The sequence below is a fragment of the Micromys minutus genome, assembly GCF_963924665.1.
Source record: "Micromys minutus genome assembly, chromosome: 1".
Classification (NCBI taxonomy): Eukaryota; Metazoa; Chordata; class Mammalia; order Rodentia; family Muridae; genus Micromys; species Micromys minutus.
This window is the reverse complement of record NC_137969.1, coordinates 51246091-51262981: the sequence shown is the minus strand read 5'-3', so window position 1 is coordinate 51262981 and position 16891 is coordinate 51246091.

Here is a 16891-nt window from a genome sequence, read left to right as displayed (position 1 = left end):
CAGCTCTCTACCACATGGGCCTTTGGGGCTGCATCATAACAGGCTCTTAGCACAGAGATTTCTGAGGGCCCTAGTAACCTGACCTTGAGGAGATATTAACTAGAGATTATTGCTTACAAGTAAATTTAGAGGACAAGATGATTTGTCCCAGGACACTGAATTAATTTAAAAAAATCCCCCAAGAAAGCCTTTATTCAAGTCTTTGCAATTTTTTCTAAATAAAACCTTAAATGCATATATAAGCATCATGTAATTTTTGAAGTAATTGACAATATCTTCATCTATTACAGTCACCATTTAGATTTATTATTTCCAATTTTCTAGATGTATTTCTAGAATACTAGGAATACACATATGATAAAAACAGCTTAAATAATATTTTTATACTTTTAATATTTTTTTGTATTTAATGAATGTGTGTGTACCTGGATGTTTGTCTCTATGTGTTGTGTGCATGTAGTGCCCAAGGAGGTAAAAAGTGCATCCAGTCCCCTAGAACTGAAGTTGCAGACAGTTGTAAGTGTTCCAACATGAATGCTGGAAAACCCACTCAGGTCCTCTGCAAGAGCAGAAAGCATTCTTAGCTGCTGAGCCATCTTCCAAGCCCCTTAAAAGAAGGAAGAAAGAGGGAGGGGGAGGAGCAAAGGGAGGGAGGGGAGGAACAAAGGAGGAAACGAGGAATGGAGGAGGGGAGAGGGAAATGCAGAAAAAGGAGGGAGGAGAAGGAAAGAGAGGAGAGGAGAGAAGAGAAAAGAGAAGAGAAGAGAAAAGCCAGGATGAGAAGACTTCCACATAAAGATCTTGGTTTTGTTTCTTTTTTGAGACTGGGTCTTACTATGTAGACTCTGGTAGACCTGGAGCTTTATTTGTAGACTACATTGACCTCAAATTCATAATAGAGATTTGCCTGCCTCTGCCTCCAGAGTGCTGAAATTATAAAGGCATGTGTCACCTGTCCAGCCACCATTTGCACTTTAAAGCACTAAAAATAAGTGTGTCACACAGAAAATCCTTTTGTCCACAGAGCTTTACTTGCAAATGTTCATTGCAATGAGTCGTTGGTCTGGTTCAAGGCATCTGGCTTTTGCTACACCGTCAATACTGGATCCTCACTGGGACTCCTCTCAGATATCCTGCTGCTGCCCCTGTCATAGAAATCCTGCCACTTAGGATCTGCAGGACTGGCCCCTTCACAAGCTCCAGCAGTTCATACTTGGGCTGGACCAACTCAAAGCCCTGGAACTGGGTCTGGTTAGTAGCTGAGTTGGTTAGCCTGTCAGCTCTCTGTGCTGCCCAGGGAGCAGCTCAGCTCAGTCCTCAGACACTAACATAGCTCCAGAAGGCAGCCCAGACCACAAGTACATGGTCTTCGGTGGTAACAGGGACCACAGACATCCACACAGACTCCTGCTGTGGCAGGGCCACGAACCCAGATGTGTTCACTGGTGCAGCATGGCCTAGACATCAGTATGGCCTCAAGGGCCACTGCAGGCTACTCACACAAGGCTGTCCCTCTTACCGTCACTGTTTCCTGCTGTCCAAGCCTCATGGCCTTTCCTCAAGTTATTATAGTTTGTTAAAAAAAATAATGTTTTATTATCATAACTGGAAAAAACATACTAAGAAGCAACCAAACTGTATAATTCTTCTACTCTCAGATTGATATACCCTATAACTTTCTATAATATTTAAATGAATTGTACTACTCTCAGGAGATCATTGGAAAATACAGGAATGATCTAAATTAGATCATGCTTCTCAAAATGAATTATTCAATAGATAGGATTTTAATGCCATGTTGTAAACAATTATGTGTGTAGAATTCCTGATTAACATTTTTTTTTTAAAAATGTTGAATTACATTTGCTTCTTTGTGTGTGTAAGCATGTGTGAGTGTAGGTATGTACTAGCTGTGTGCATGTAGAAGTCAGATAACAACCTGCAGGAGCCGGTTCTCTCCTTCTACCACGTGAGTTCCTGAAGTCAAACTTAAGTCATTAGCCTTAGTAGCACATGCCTTTACCCACTAAGCCATCTCCCCAGCTCCTGGTAAGAAAAATTGAAAACATAAAATGCAAATTCCCACAATCATGTTAAATATGAATAGTAAGTCTTATAGAAGACCAAAATATATCCTCTGAGTGTGAAGTAAAATTGAAATTGTGAACTCTTTGCCAGTGAAGCCTGGCTTTTCCTACTGGTCACCTCTTACTATGACCACAAGTGTGCAAGACAAATTTGTTCATCATAAAAGATACAAAAAGGATTGAATCTAAATAAGGAGATAGGAAATAACAACAAGTCATTTATTAGTTCAGAGGTTGGCAACCTTTCTTTGTAAAAGGCCATATAGTAAATACTTGGGGCTCTCTGGAACATAAGGCCAGTTAATAAACTGTCAGCTACAACATTAAGAAATAGAAACTGTTAAACTCTACTCACAATAGACAAGGTAGATCGAGATTTTGTCTCCATAAAATAGATTGTCAACTTGTAACTTATTTGAATACATTAAATGCTAAGAAAACAAACTGGGTTGCTTGATTCCCTAAATAACCAGTTGATTTTACAAATAACTAAATGTTTTTTTTAACAAAATTCCAATTGTTCAATCTTACAAATGAAGACTTTGGAACCAGATGCTAGATCAGAGAGGCAGAGAAAGCACCCAGCTGACCTTCCTCCATTGTGAGGGCACAGATGAAAGCAAGATGCGGCCCTTCTCTCATGCCGTCTCCAAAAACCTGAATGTCCTTCCCCCTTCTACTTCCTGCACATCTGCCCTCCTGACTTCCTCTTACTATGTTTTTACTTAATATTCCTACATTTACTTCCTGTCAACTGGTTGCTTGCTCTGTCTCTTGACCTGTGGTTGACTTTATTTAACCCTGTTTACAATATTCAAGCAGAAAGCTCTTGGAGTAAAAGTGTGTGCTAAGGCTAAGGCTGAGCCACACCACAACTAAACATAGACTTTTTCAGTAAATAACCAATCTCAGTTTTCACAATGTGATCAAATATCCTGCAACAACTAAATTAACCCTCAACAATATTGCGTAGTTATTTTCCAGAGTCGCTTAGAAGCTGAATTCCATGATTAACTACACTAAATATAGTTCAAAATAATGTTAATGTATGAAACATTGCTTATGATTCTCTTATCTGTGTTTCCATACACAAGAAAAATTAGCCACACACAGACCAAGTTGGCTAAAACCCACTCATTAAGAACTCATTTAAAATGTATACCCATTTGAAGTCATTCACCATTCTCTGTAATTAAAAAAAAAAAATCAGTAAGAAATTGGAATATATACCTTTTACTTAGATTTTCTTAAACTTTTTAAAACGTGTATGGATATTTTCCATCACTTATGCCTGAGACACTCTTCTTTCCCGCTGGTTCTGCCAAAGGGTAGAAAAGGGCACAAAGTTCCCTTGGACTGGAGGCACAGATGACTGTAAGCTACCATGTTGATCCTGGGAACCAAATTTGAGTCCTCGAAAAAAGAGTCGTTGTTTTTAATCACTGAGCTATAGCTATAACCCCTTCTCTACTTATGTTTGATAAAACCCAAGCTGTCTCTTCAAACTCATGCCAGCAATGTACTAGTTAGCTGGAATATTGATGGAGATTAACAATATCTGCCAGCAAATTTACTTATTTTTTCTAATCATTGATTAAATTTGTGTTTTAAAGTACATCATTTATGTGAAGGTTTTATTTCTAAATGAGAAAGAAAAATTTTATGGGAAAAATGTACCTTACACAAATGTATATTTTCTTTGTATGTAGAAATGTACAGTAAACAGGCTGCCAGGTTCTGAACCAAATATATTTTGATTCCAGAAGGCAGCCTATTGCTAATGTTAAGTCTCAACACCTGCTTTTATTTTAAGATATGTGATAGTATATCAGAAGCACAATGCTGGCCACAGATGGCTCTTAAATATCATTATTCTCAACTGGATAATGGGCTATCTCAGTCTCCTTTGTTTCCTAGGGTTCTACCTAACACACACACACACACACACACACACACACACACACACACTCACACTCACACACACACACACACACACACACTCACACTCACACACACACACACACACACACACACACACACACACACAGAGTCATAAGGACAATAGTCGTATTTTTCCTGGAGTGCAATGTGAAAGCATTTTTCTCTAACTCAATTTGCAACAGGCATATCAAATTACATAGAATTGGCAAAAATCAACATATTTTTGTAAGAGTAAATCCTGCCAAACTAATTCATTTTTTTTTTTTCTTTTTTAGCCAACTGCAAATCTGGCAGATGGTAGAGCAATGATCACCTTGAAAAAAATACCGTCTTTGTCTACTTTTTGTTATACACATCATGTGTTTTTAGATATTCAGTGTGAGCATTGTGGAACTGTAAAAGGAATGCATCCCTCTCCTTCTGCTGTGCCCTCTAAAACTAACTTCAGCAGACAGCCCTAGCTGAGCCTGGGACTGGCTATTGAATAGACTGAGTACACACAATATAGATCATCTCTGTCTCCAGAGACGCAGGAAAGTAGAATTCCACCTGTTTTCAAAATTAAATGGCCTGGTTGTTCTCACATTTCTGAAAAACCTAGTTGCTTCCAAGCAACCTAATATTGTGTATCTGCACCAAAGCATCACCACCTTCTACTATGCTGACTGCTAAGAAGTCATAAGGAAATTAAAACTTACCAAGACATTCCAAGGAATCCAAAAGTGATATTTTAGTAATGGTAGCTTTTTCTGAACCTGTGAATAGCGTATCCACAAGCTTCAAATGTAATGTCAGCCTAACGTTTTAGCCAAGGTGTCAGAACAACAGGAGGAGTTACTGTTCAGCTTCTTTCCTTTGTTAATGCATAGGACACATGATGTGAATGTTTACTGTAAGTTGGGCTCCAGCAACAGGACAGTTTAAGATTAACATACTTATTTTTTGATATGTGAATTCTCATGGAGCACACACTAGAAAGTGCAGTGTTGTATGCTCCAGAGGACTAGCAAGGTTCCTCTGTTTAATAAGAATCCAAGAAGAGCATTACTGTCTTGCCACCCCTCACATGAAAAGTCAGTGTTTTATGGGAAGGGAAATAGGGGGAATTTCAGGCAAAAGAAAAATATAAGGAAAGCACAGAAGGGTTCAGTGAATTTTGTAACCATGAGCTATACACGTCTCACACATGGACATGTTGTCAAAGGTGGACTATGGTGAGAAATGAAAGTTGAAGTTTACATAAGAAGAAAAGCCAACCATCATGAATTTATTCTATAGGTAACAGGGCACACCTGAAGCTTTTCCTTTCCTTTCTAACAAGGTATAAGTTGAGGGTGGCAGTACACTCCTATAATTCCAGGATTCGGTAGATGGAAGGAAAGGGGTCAAGGAGTTCAAGGTTAGCCTCTACTTTGTCTTGAATTTTATGAGAACCCAGGTTTAGTAAGATGTTATCTCGAAAAATCAAGATAGGGCTAGAGAGATGGCTTAGCGCTTACGAGCACTGGCTGCTCCTTTAGAGGATGAAGGAATGTTATTAATGAACCTGTCTTTTTTTAAAAATTATTTTTATGTGGTTTTAATTTATGTGAATGTGTCTGTGTGGGTGAATGCAGTGTACAGAAATAGGTCAGAAGAGGATGTCAGAATGCCCCAGATTCAGGGTTACAAGCAGTTGTGTGACCTATAATGTGTGTGCAGTGAATCAAACTTCAGTCCAGGAATCTGAACACAGCAAGGGCTCTTAACTCCTGAACCATCCCTCCAGCCCCAAATCCCAAGAGTTTTATGAATGACCTAGCATTCAATTTAGATGAAATGGTTAAAGTCCTGAGGAAATTGCAAAATGTATTAAAGAAATGTATTAGTCAGGCATGGCAGCACATACCAATAACAAACCAATATCCTCAATACTTGGGAGGCTGAGTCAGGAAGGCTTAGAGTTAGGAGTCAGCCTGCCCTATGCACTGTGTTTCAACTCATCCCAGGATACAAAGCAAGACACTGTCTCAAAAAAATTATTAGTGTTGAGAAAGCTAGGCTGATGACAGGCTTCAAATTGACAGTTGACTAGGCCTAAATCTCTGTTTACAAGAACTGGGCAAGTCCAGGCCTCAGAAGCTGCCCTGCCACCCAGCCTGAGGCAAGGACAATGTGTCAGCATCAGTTTTCAGAGCCCCCCTCCCAGCGAGTTTGTAGCCCCCACACCCTGATACCAGAATGTCTGTAGATATGGACCCAACAGATTAACATAGAGGTCACCTACCCCAGAATTCCCTATTGTGCTGTAAATCAGGCCTGCAAGCTCACTTGGGTGTCTCTCTATTTTGGTAATGGGAAGCCCCAGCATGTTTGTATTTACATACTATCTGAGTCCTGAGTATCATTAGTCGTGAATCATGGACCCTTACAGTGTAAACCTTTTCACACACACACACAAAAAAGTAAGTCCCAGGTAGCTTCTGTCATGCCTACATACATGTTGTAGGCAGAAAAATGGTTCTACAAACAGGTTCTCCATCCAGTCCTTGAAACGTGAATATTTTACCTTGCAAACTGAAAAAGAGTTCCCAGAGATAATCAAGAATCCTTAAATGAGAAGGCTAGGTTATACTTTCCAGTTGGCCTCAATGCTATTACAAGGGTCCTTAAAAATGAAAACAGGTGTGTATCCTTCCAGGTGTGAGAAATACTGAAGATGGTACAATTGTGATTTTAAAGATGGAGGAAGAGACCATAGGTATTTAAATGCTGACAGGTGGGATAGTTAATCAGATAACGGGCAACATATTTCAATAAATAGTTCCTAAAAGAAGATATCAAAATTGTGGGTCTCCCTTCTCCCCTGCATTGTCAGCCCACAAGGTTGAAGGGAGCAGAGTCAATGAACAGAGTGTCAGACAGTCGGTCAGCACAAACAGAAATTATAGCACATTCTGGGATCAGCATCGGGACAGATCAACTTTAATTCGGGTGATCGAGGGCTATTTAGTTATGGGGCAGCGAGTAGGGATGTCCAGCTTGTGCAAGGGTCATTGGCCGAAGGCAAAGGTACTGAGATACCTTATTACAACTAGGAGTCATTTTAGGAATCTAAAGTGCTTGCTGAATGGGGTCTTATCAGGAGAAAGGAAGCTGAACCTGTAATCTAATCGAGGCCAGTAGAGGGTACGAAGATTTCGAACTCCCCAGACAAGTTCAGAGAAGGAGAAGCCCTGCTGACAAAAGGGAGTCTGCCATTTTGCCCCAAGCTTAGGGCTTTCTGGCAATGTCAGACTTCACCCTGAGCATCAGGGTTTCTCCACAAAAAATGATCAAGGACCATAAGAAAAGATATCCAGCTTCATTAGTTATCTGGAAAATTCAAACAGAAAGGACACCAAATAGCATTACACATGCACCTGAAAGTTAAATGGATATACCAATGCTGAGATGCCAATCAACATATATTTCACACTGCTGGTAGGACAGTGCATTGATACTTCACAAGACTGTATATCAGCACATAGGAAAATCCAATGTACATACCCTACATAAAATAAGTTTACTGTTGGATAAGACCAGGGAGTGGAGCAGATTGAGAAGGATTAGAAGGTGTAGAATTGTTAGAGGAGTGTCATTGTGGGTGGGCTTTGAGGTCTCTAAAGCACAAGTCTGGCCCAGTGTCTCCTCTGCTATGTCTCCAGAAGTATGCCTGCCCTGCCTGCTCCCATGCATCAAGCCATGATGACAATGGACTAAACCTCTGAAAACGTAATCAAGCTCTTAATTAAATTCTTTTATAAGAGTTGCCTCGGCCACGTTGTCTCTTTCTAGCAGTAGAAGTGGCTAAGAAAAGCATGTGTGCTCTTAGCCATTCCACTACCTCTCCAATCCCATGCTGGATATAATTTAAAAATAACTCCCAGTGGCATAATTAGATAAACAGGTGTACAGTAACAGAAAGAAATACTGAAGAGTTGAAAAGGAGAATCAGATCTCCATGAATGAACACAGAAATTGTCATGCACTATTATTATTACCTGTGAAAAGTAAAGTGTAAACAAATACTTATAGAATCATATTCTCTGTGTTAACAAAAAGGAAGAAAATAAGTGAATATGTGTATATGTGGTGGTTTGAATGAAAATGGCCCCCCATAGGCTCATGAGGAGTGGCACTGTCAGAAGGCGAGGTCTTGTTGGAGGAAGTGTATCACACAGGCAGTACCTCAGGCAGGAATCCTGTTTGAAATGTGATTGGTACAGAGATGTGAGAGGTGTCCTGTTGTGGACTCACTCTGCTATTTAATCCTCACCTCGTGTGCAGGAACCATTCATAGTTACCCCTAATTTCTAGTTTTAACTTTTCTTTACTGAGGAGGACAGATCACTCTCAAGAAGTATAGTTCCAATTTCAAGTTTCTGGTAGGAAGAATTTGACAGTTTGGGCCACAAGTCCATGTGTGGTCTGATTTTCTTTGACCAATCATGAAGAAGTACAACAAAGATACAGACTGTCTGGGGCCCTGCCTTAAGGAGAGGAAGCAAACAGGGCCTCTGTGCAAGGAGCCAACATGGAAAAAAAAAAGAATCTACCTCTATTTTTGAGTGAAGACAAAAAAGACTCAATACGACGGTCCTATTTTTTGTTGTTGTGTTGTTATTGTATACATTAATCCACTGATTGAAGGCTAGACAAGCCTCAAGTAGTAATGCTTCTTCTGGTCTTTCAGGCCCTTTAGGCTTCTGGTGGAAGACTTGACTATGGCTGTAAAAGTATAGGTTCAGGTCGCCGGCCACTATTTTCATATAGGAACCAGAGTGCCTTCACCTTGGTCTTGCCACAGGAGCAAGTGTACATGGCCTGATTTCAATTCTTTTCACCATTTTGCACAGGGAGGCTCTATATGTTGTTGTCCATATTTCCAAAGGAGCCTGCCCTTCTTGGTGTAGGAACCATGTCACAGGAAAGTGGGCCCAAGCCCAGAGACAACTGTGCTTCTTTAAAACAAGAAAAAGCAAAGTTTTACATAGAATATGCCTATTGTTAATAACGGTATTAAAGACATTTGTGACATGTATTCAAAGGCTTTGTGAATTGGATACATTTTACTTTTATCCTTTTTTATTATGAAAATGTCTCAGACATGCAAAAATAGTACCAAGAATTCTCTACTCTTCACACAAAAACCCAAAATGTTAAAACAAGTATATGATTTCAGTGAAACAGTCTGAGAGAGAGGGTCACAGTCGACCAAGCTCCAGACATCATTTGCATGTTGTCAACTATCTTACTGTGCCATCTTGTCTGCTAGCCAGGATGCTACTCAGTGCCACATAGCATGTTTGCTGACTTGACTCTGCAGGCACTTTGATCTGAGGTGGCTTCTTACTCTTTCTCTGTCTCTCATAACCTGGTGCAGTGGCAGCTCATGCCAGTGACTCTGTAGAAAGGCCTTCATTTGGGCTTTGCCTGACTTTTCTCCAGGATCAAACCAGCTCTAATCTTTTATCAGCACCTCCACTGTAGTGGAGAAGTATGGTTTTTATGTGATGTTAACGGATCTTCTCAGAAGGGATCAAATTAGCAGTGATAAAAAGAAAAGTGCTGGGGCCATAGAGACACCAAAAAGAACCTCCTCAGCTAAGGGACTGGAGGGTATGTCCCAGCAGGAAGTCTGCAGGTCACATCTTCCACATGCAGGAAGCAGAGAGCAAACTGGAAGTGGGGTGAGGCTACAGAATTTCCAAGCCCACACCAGTGTGGGGGGTGTTTTCTCCAGTAAAGTTTCATGCCCTAGGAGTTGTATAGCCTCCCCAAATGGCCATCGGCTGGGTCCAAATGTTCAAATACATGTGCCTATATGAGGAACATACATTATTCGAATCATTACAGATCCTGTGTTCTACATGCCCCAATGAGATTTGAGTGTTTGATTTTAGAAATGACGAGATTTTCTAATATGGTTCCTTCCCTATTAGCTCTGTAATCTGTCATTTCTTCAAGGACCATTAATTAATTAATTAATTAATTATTTCTAAAAATCTTTTGGAAATTTTATTTAGAAGGCTGAAGATGGCTCAGGAGTTAAGAGCATGTGCCCCCCCCCCTTTTTTTTACAGAGGACCTAGTCAGCTCAATACTTGTCTGTAACTCTAGCTCCTAGGGATTCAAGATTCTCTTCAGGACTCTGTGGGTATCTGAACTCACTGCATTTTGTGTGTTTGCATACACACACACACACACACACACACACACACACACACAGAGAGAGAGAGAGAGAGAGAGAGAGAGAGAGAGAGAGATTAAAATAAATCATTGCAATTCAGAAAACGGAGGTCTGAGCACTATGTACGTTCATTACTACTGACAATCTGTAGCTGGAAGTCATAATTTATCTGCATTTCTTGTATAAAGAAACTAAGACACCACTAAGTTAACTGAGCCAATTTTTAGGTCCTAGAGCTAAAATTTGGCCCCAGGCAATTTGATTCTAGAAGTAACATTGTATGAGCTACTAATACACCCAGAGGAAAGTGACACCTTATAAATATAATTGTCCATGTCTAATTGTTGTCATTTCTAGACACACCTGGAGTCTCTCTTTCCCCCTCCCATCATTTCAAGTATCTTTGTTTTCATCTTATTGATCTATCCACATTTCTCTGTCACATCCATCAGCTCAGAATTAAAGCACTTCTCATTGTCCTGACTGCAGTTGGCAGCCTGACCTAAGAATATTGGTCTTGGCACTACTGACCCAGAATCACCACAGGAAACTGACCTAGTAATTATCCTCTTGGCACTGTTCACTGTAGCCTCGTGCCCATATCCAATCATTTCTCACAGATTTATATTTTGAAAACTTTCAAGTCTTCAGAACACTCCAGATAATAATGTAATAAATACAACATATCTTTTACATAGCTATAACCATCAAAAATTGTCTTTTATCAGCAGATATCCAAATGCACACATCCATCCAAATCAGCCATGTGCGATTAGCAAATTTTCATGTGCCAAGACCACCTAAATTTTGACAACTTACCAGAAAGACTCATAAATCCTAAGCTCAGGTTATAATTATGGCTAAAGCTTATTCCCACAAAAGGTCCAAAAAAAAAATCAACAGGCAAAAGATAAACACTGAATGGAACCACAAAAGACAAGGTATCAGTTTTAAAATCATTCCCAGTCAGGATCACACTAGATACACCAGACATTTCTGTCTGATATTAGACACATATAAAATGCCTCTACTAGTTCTAACCTCAAGGTGGTTGACTATTAATTTTTTAAAAGAAGTATTTATTCTTATTTCCTGTGTAGAAGTGTTTTGTCTACATGTGTGTATGTGTACCAAATACATAGCTAGTACTTGGAGGTTGCTTTACTTTGGCCTTTCCCACATAGAAGCTGCTATTCTCTTTCTATAAGAATAGTGATATATTTGCTTCCTCATCAGAGTATACTCAGTAATAAAAATCTATTCCAGAGGATACTAATGAAATACCATTCTGTGCCTGCCATTGTGGTGTGGATGAGATGGTATTGTCAATTCATGCTTTGTCGGAACATTTGGTTCCTGGTACTGTTTGGGGAAGGTTTGGCCTTGCTAGAGCAAGTGCTTCAGTGGGGTGGACCTTGGGAGTTTAAAGACATGCCATTTCCAGTTTCTTCTCACTGCTTCACACTGGAGTTAGGACACAAGCTCCTAGCTCTCAGGTGCTGTGCCTGCTGCCTCTGCCGTACTGTGTCTGCTGTTATAGGTCCCAAATCTGTGAAACTCAATCAATATACATTTTTTTCCTTAAATGGCCTTGCTCGTAGTATTTTTATCACAGCAAGAGAAAAGTAAGTAAAACAATGATAGGCAGTTAAAATTGCAACTGATAGAGCTCATGTTCATTTTTAAATTAGCACCATTATGAACCAGTCATCATAATGATGGTCAGATAAACCCTAACTTTTTATTAACTTAGATGGTGTCTGTTCACTTTGTTCCTTTTTGAAGCTTCTTGCTGGCTGAAAACAGTGGTGAAAATGGTGTCTCTACTGAATGCGGTCAGTGCCTGGCCTGGCACACCATGTCTGAGACTTGTAGAGGAAGCTATTAGCAGCAATCTGTTCACTACCCTCCAGTAGGCGCACTAAGTCGGATGTGGTCCAACTAGGTTGTAGGTCTCCTTGAGAGCTAAATACTGCATATGGCATTTGTTGAAGCATTTATTCTCCACGCTAGAGATAAATTCATTAGGGCCATTGTTCACCTGGAAAACTTAAGTTCCTTTCCTGTACATGGAGACGGCGGTATATAAATGAGCTGTTTTTATACTCTCAAATTCAAATGATTGCACTGACTGAGGAAGTTAATTTTGTTAGTGGAATTCACTTAGATCTATTTCCAGGTCAACCCACACTGCTCATCATAACTACATAAGGGGCTGGGTGGGGGCGGTATACGCCTTTAATCCCAACATGTGGGAGGCAGTGCCAGCCTGGTCTATGGAGCAAGTTGCAGGACAGCCAGAGCTATACAGAGAAACCCTGCCTTGAAAAATAAAAATAAAATAAGTAAGTAAGTAAGTGAGTAAATAAATAAATAAATAAATAAATAAATAATCAACCATTTTTATGCCACCCGTTCTCCATGGTTCTACCTACTGCAAAACATTCGACAGACCAATGTTTACAGGATACAGAGCCCTGAGGCCCAGAAAGCAGGGCGGGTGAGAGGCTGGGGGTAAAGCACATTAGCACATGAACAAGGTCTTCATTCTGAAACCACAGGGATTAACTAACTAACTAAATAACTAACTAAATAACTAAGTACATTTTAAATTTTCACTTAAGATATATAGAAAGTCTAAATATTTCTCATCTTTCATAACATTCAACTTAAAGCACATAAGCTGAAGAGTCCAAGTATGGACAGACACTGCAAGGAGAACATGGGTCTGCAGAGGCTATGGTAACTGCTGGGGGAGGTAGTAGTACTGTTCATTCTTTATTCTCTCTCTCTCTCTCTCTCTCTCTCTCTCTCTCTCTCTCTCTCTGTGTGTGTGTGTGTGTGTGTGTGTGTGTGTGTGTGTGTGTGTGTGTGCATACAAGTAAGGGGGCGCTGTCATCTTCTATTGTATCAATCTTATTTTTGAGACAAGGTTTTCACCTGACCGGGATGAATCTGGAGTCTGTCTGCCTATGTATGTCTAGACTAGCTGATCTCCAGTGATATGCCTGTCTCCATCCACTCCGAATTGACACTATAGGTCTAATGTAACATCTCTTGGCTTTTGCATGGATGCTGGTGAATGGAGTTTGTGACCCCAAGGAAAAGACTATAGGCTCAATCCAATTAAAACTAAAAGATTTGGGCTGGAGAGATGGCTCAGTGGTTGAGAGTACTGACTGCTCTTCCAAAGGTCCTAAGTTCAATTCCCAGATACCACATGGTGGCTCACAACCATCTGTAATGGGGATTCAACACCCTCTTCTGATTTTTCCAAAGACAGCAACAGTGTACCCACATACATGAAATAAGTGATAAATCATTAAAAAAAAAAAACAAAACCTAAAAGATTTATTGATTAGCTTTTAGAAGGATAAACAGTTTCTGAGCCATACTTGAGGCTGCTGCAAGAAGGGGGTAAGAGAAGGCTTTTTAAAAGAGAAAAACCACAAGAAGACCTTTAATTCTATGCAGACAAGCAAAAACTGGGCTGTTCTGCCAAGTTAAGTGGTTAAGGCAACTCAAAACAATCTTTGGGTATCTGCGTAAGCAAGTTACAGAAGCACAAAAGCAGTTACTCATATCATAATAAATAGTCACAGCTGTACATTTTTGGGTGCGTCACTGAATCAGTGTAACCGGGAATTTATCTTCCAGGGATTAGACTCAGACAAATGGCTAGTGGGTACCAAGATGGTTGCCTCCTATAAAATGGAGTTCCTTTAGCCATCACACTGTGGATCCAGCTCATGTATGTGTTGCAAACAATCATCTTCTGAGCCAGTCCTACCATTTCATTTGGGGTTAAATAAGTGACAAATTAAAATCACATATACTTAAGTTATATACATTTATGGCGTGACATATGCATAGTTTTAGGAATAAAAAACAAACACTTAAGATACAAATAAACAATAGGTAATATGCCTAGATACAGGGATGGATGTCTTTAAAACCAGGTCAAAAGAGGCTGAAGACAGAGGATCCCAAGTGAGAGGCTGCCCTGGGCTATGTTCGATATTTCTGATCAGTCTGGGCCACAGAGCAATACCCTGTCTCAAATAAACAAACCAACTGGGGAATACTCATAAAGTCACATGCTATTCATACGTGGCTCCCACTAATCTCTGTGTCCTATGTGCTGCAGAAGCAAGCATTTCTATCCTGCTCTCTATCATGGACAAAACACAAATTAAGTGACTTAGAATTGGACAGAGTACCAGAACTCTTTGCTGGAAAGCTTTCTCAGTGAGTGCCTCAAACTGAGATCATTCACATCTTCCTACAGCAGGTTCTTGAAGGGGATTCCTGGGTTCTGGAACCTGATGGGACCAAAAGGACATAATGCTGGAGGAGCTTACACATCTTGCCAAAAGGTGTGTCACAGAAGAGAATTACACCAATGTGTGGAAAGAAACAGAGTTATAAGACAGATAGACACAGAGAAGGAAGGGGAGGATGAAAAGGGGGATGAGAGATTTAAAATTCTCTGAATCCCTGGGTTCAGTGGCCATGTGGTCAAAGCCTTTCCCTTTTATCCCCAAGAATATGAAATGCTAAATTCTGTTCTTGGCATAAATGACTGAGTGAGCAGGAGGTGTCAAGAAGACCTACAGAGCCAACTAACTTGGGCCCATGAGTGCTCACAGAGACTAAACCAGAGGCTGTCTCTGACTTGAATTCTGTTGCCTTCCTTTGAATCCTTTCCCCTAGCTGAGCTGCCTTGTCTGGCCTTAGTGAGAGAGGTTGAGCTTAGTTCTGACAGGACTTGATGTCTCAGGGTGGGTTGGTTCCCAGAGAGAGCCTTCCACTCCTCAGTGGAGAAGAGGAGGTGGAATAGGAAAAGGATGGGAGGGAGCTGCAATCAAGATATAAACTGAATAAATAAATAAATAGATAAATAAATGAAAAAAAAAGAATGTTCGGCTTAGGCAAATTAAATGAGAATTCTGGAGGTGAAGCAGGAATAAATATATTGCTTCAGGTGCTTCTAAGGCACAGCCGCTCCAGAGCACAGCACTGCTTCTAATGCACAGCCAGCCTCCACAGCACTGCTTTGGACAGAAGCCCCAAGAAACCTGAGAGACTTTAAGTTGACTAGGCTTTCATTCTTCACTCCTAGCTGTGCTCCACCTTCTGGTCTCTTTCCACAAAAGATTGACGGTAACTCAACAAATTTTAGACCTAACTCTGGGACTCATTTCAGGCCTTACCTTGACTTCGTCTTTACAGTCATTACTTCTTTGTAAATATCCATGAGAGTAGACAGCTGTGGCTCACAGCAGATGTTCTTAGGGACTCCCCCGCCCCCTTAAGAACTGCACAGGAATGCATTACAAATGGAAAAATAGAAAAAAAATGGACTCATATTTTAGAGCAGAAGTTCTCAATCTTGGCTATATATTAGAGTAAGCTTTTAAAAACTCCTGATGCCCAGACCATATCCCAGACCAATAAAATAAGAACCTCTGGGGTAGGACCCAGACACTAATATATTTTACAGTTCCCAGGTGCCTCCAGTTGGCTCTGGCAGAACCTTGAGTGGGAACCTGATCCTGAATATGGGATGGGAAAACTCCTGGACGGCACAGAATATCTCATGACAGCCAGCCATTAGCTTCACATACATGTGTTTGCCCTCTATGCTTTTTTGAAAGAGACCTTCTTCTCTACACAGACCGGCCTGGCCCTACTCATGATTAGGTAACATGAGAAAAGGAAGGAAAGGCTATGAAGGAGTGTGGCAAAGCCTAACAGCTGCTCATCTTGGTGACATAAAGGTGAAAGTTGATTCTATTTTTATCTATTTACCATTGAGTGAAATTATCTTTTTTCATAGTTAAAATTTTGGCCATATATTTTCTTTTTTTCAATTTTATTGCATATTCTCTGAATTTATATTTCAAATGTTATACCCTTCCCCCACACTCCCCTCACTCCTCTCCCTCTACTTTCTTCCATGAAGGTGCTCCCTCTCCCAATCACCCTCTCCACCTCAGTGCCTTGGCTGGTTGATGGTGTTGTTCTTCCCATGAGTTGCAAACCACTCAGTTCCTTCAGTCCTTTCTCTAGCACTTTTATTAGAGTCCCCGTGTTCAGTCTCATGGTTATCTGCAAGCATCCTCATCTGTATCTGTATGACTCTGGCAGAGCCCCTAAGGAGACATCCATATCTGGTTCCTGCCAGTGAACACTTCTTGGAATTAGCAATAGTGCTTGTGTTTGGTGGCTGCATATGGGGTGGTTCTCCAGGTGAGGAAGTCTCTGTAGATCTTTTCTTCAATCCCTGCTCCTCTATTTGACCCTATATTTCCTCCCCTGAGTGTTTTGTTCTTCCTCCTAAGAAGGACTGAGGTAGCCACATTTTGGCCTTCCTTCTTTTTGAGCTTTATAATGTCTGTGAATTGTTTCTTGGGTATTCCGAGCTTCTGGAGATAGTATCCATTTATAAGTGAGTAAATACCATGAGTGCTCTTTTGTGACTGGGTTACCTCACTCAGGATGATAGCTTCAAGTTTCATCCATTTCCTAGGAATTTCTTAAATTCGTTGTTTCTAATAGCTGAGTAGTACTCCATTGTGTAAATGTACCACAATTTCTGTATCCATTCCTCTGTTGAAGGACATCTGGGTTCTTTCCAGCTTCTGGTTAT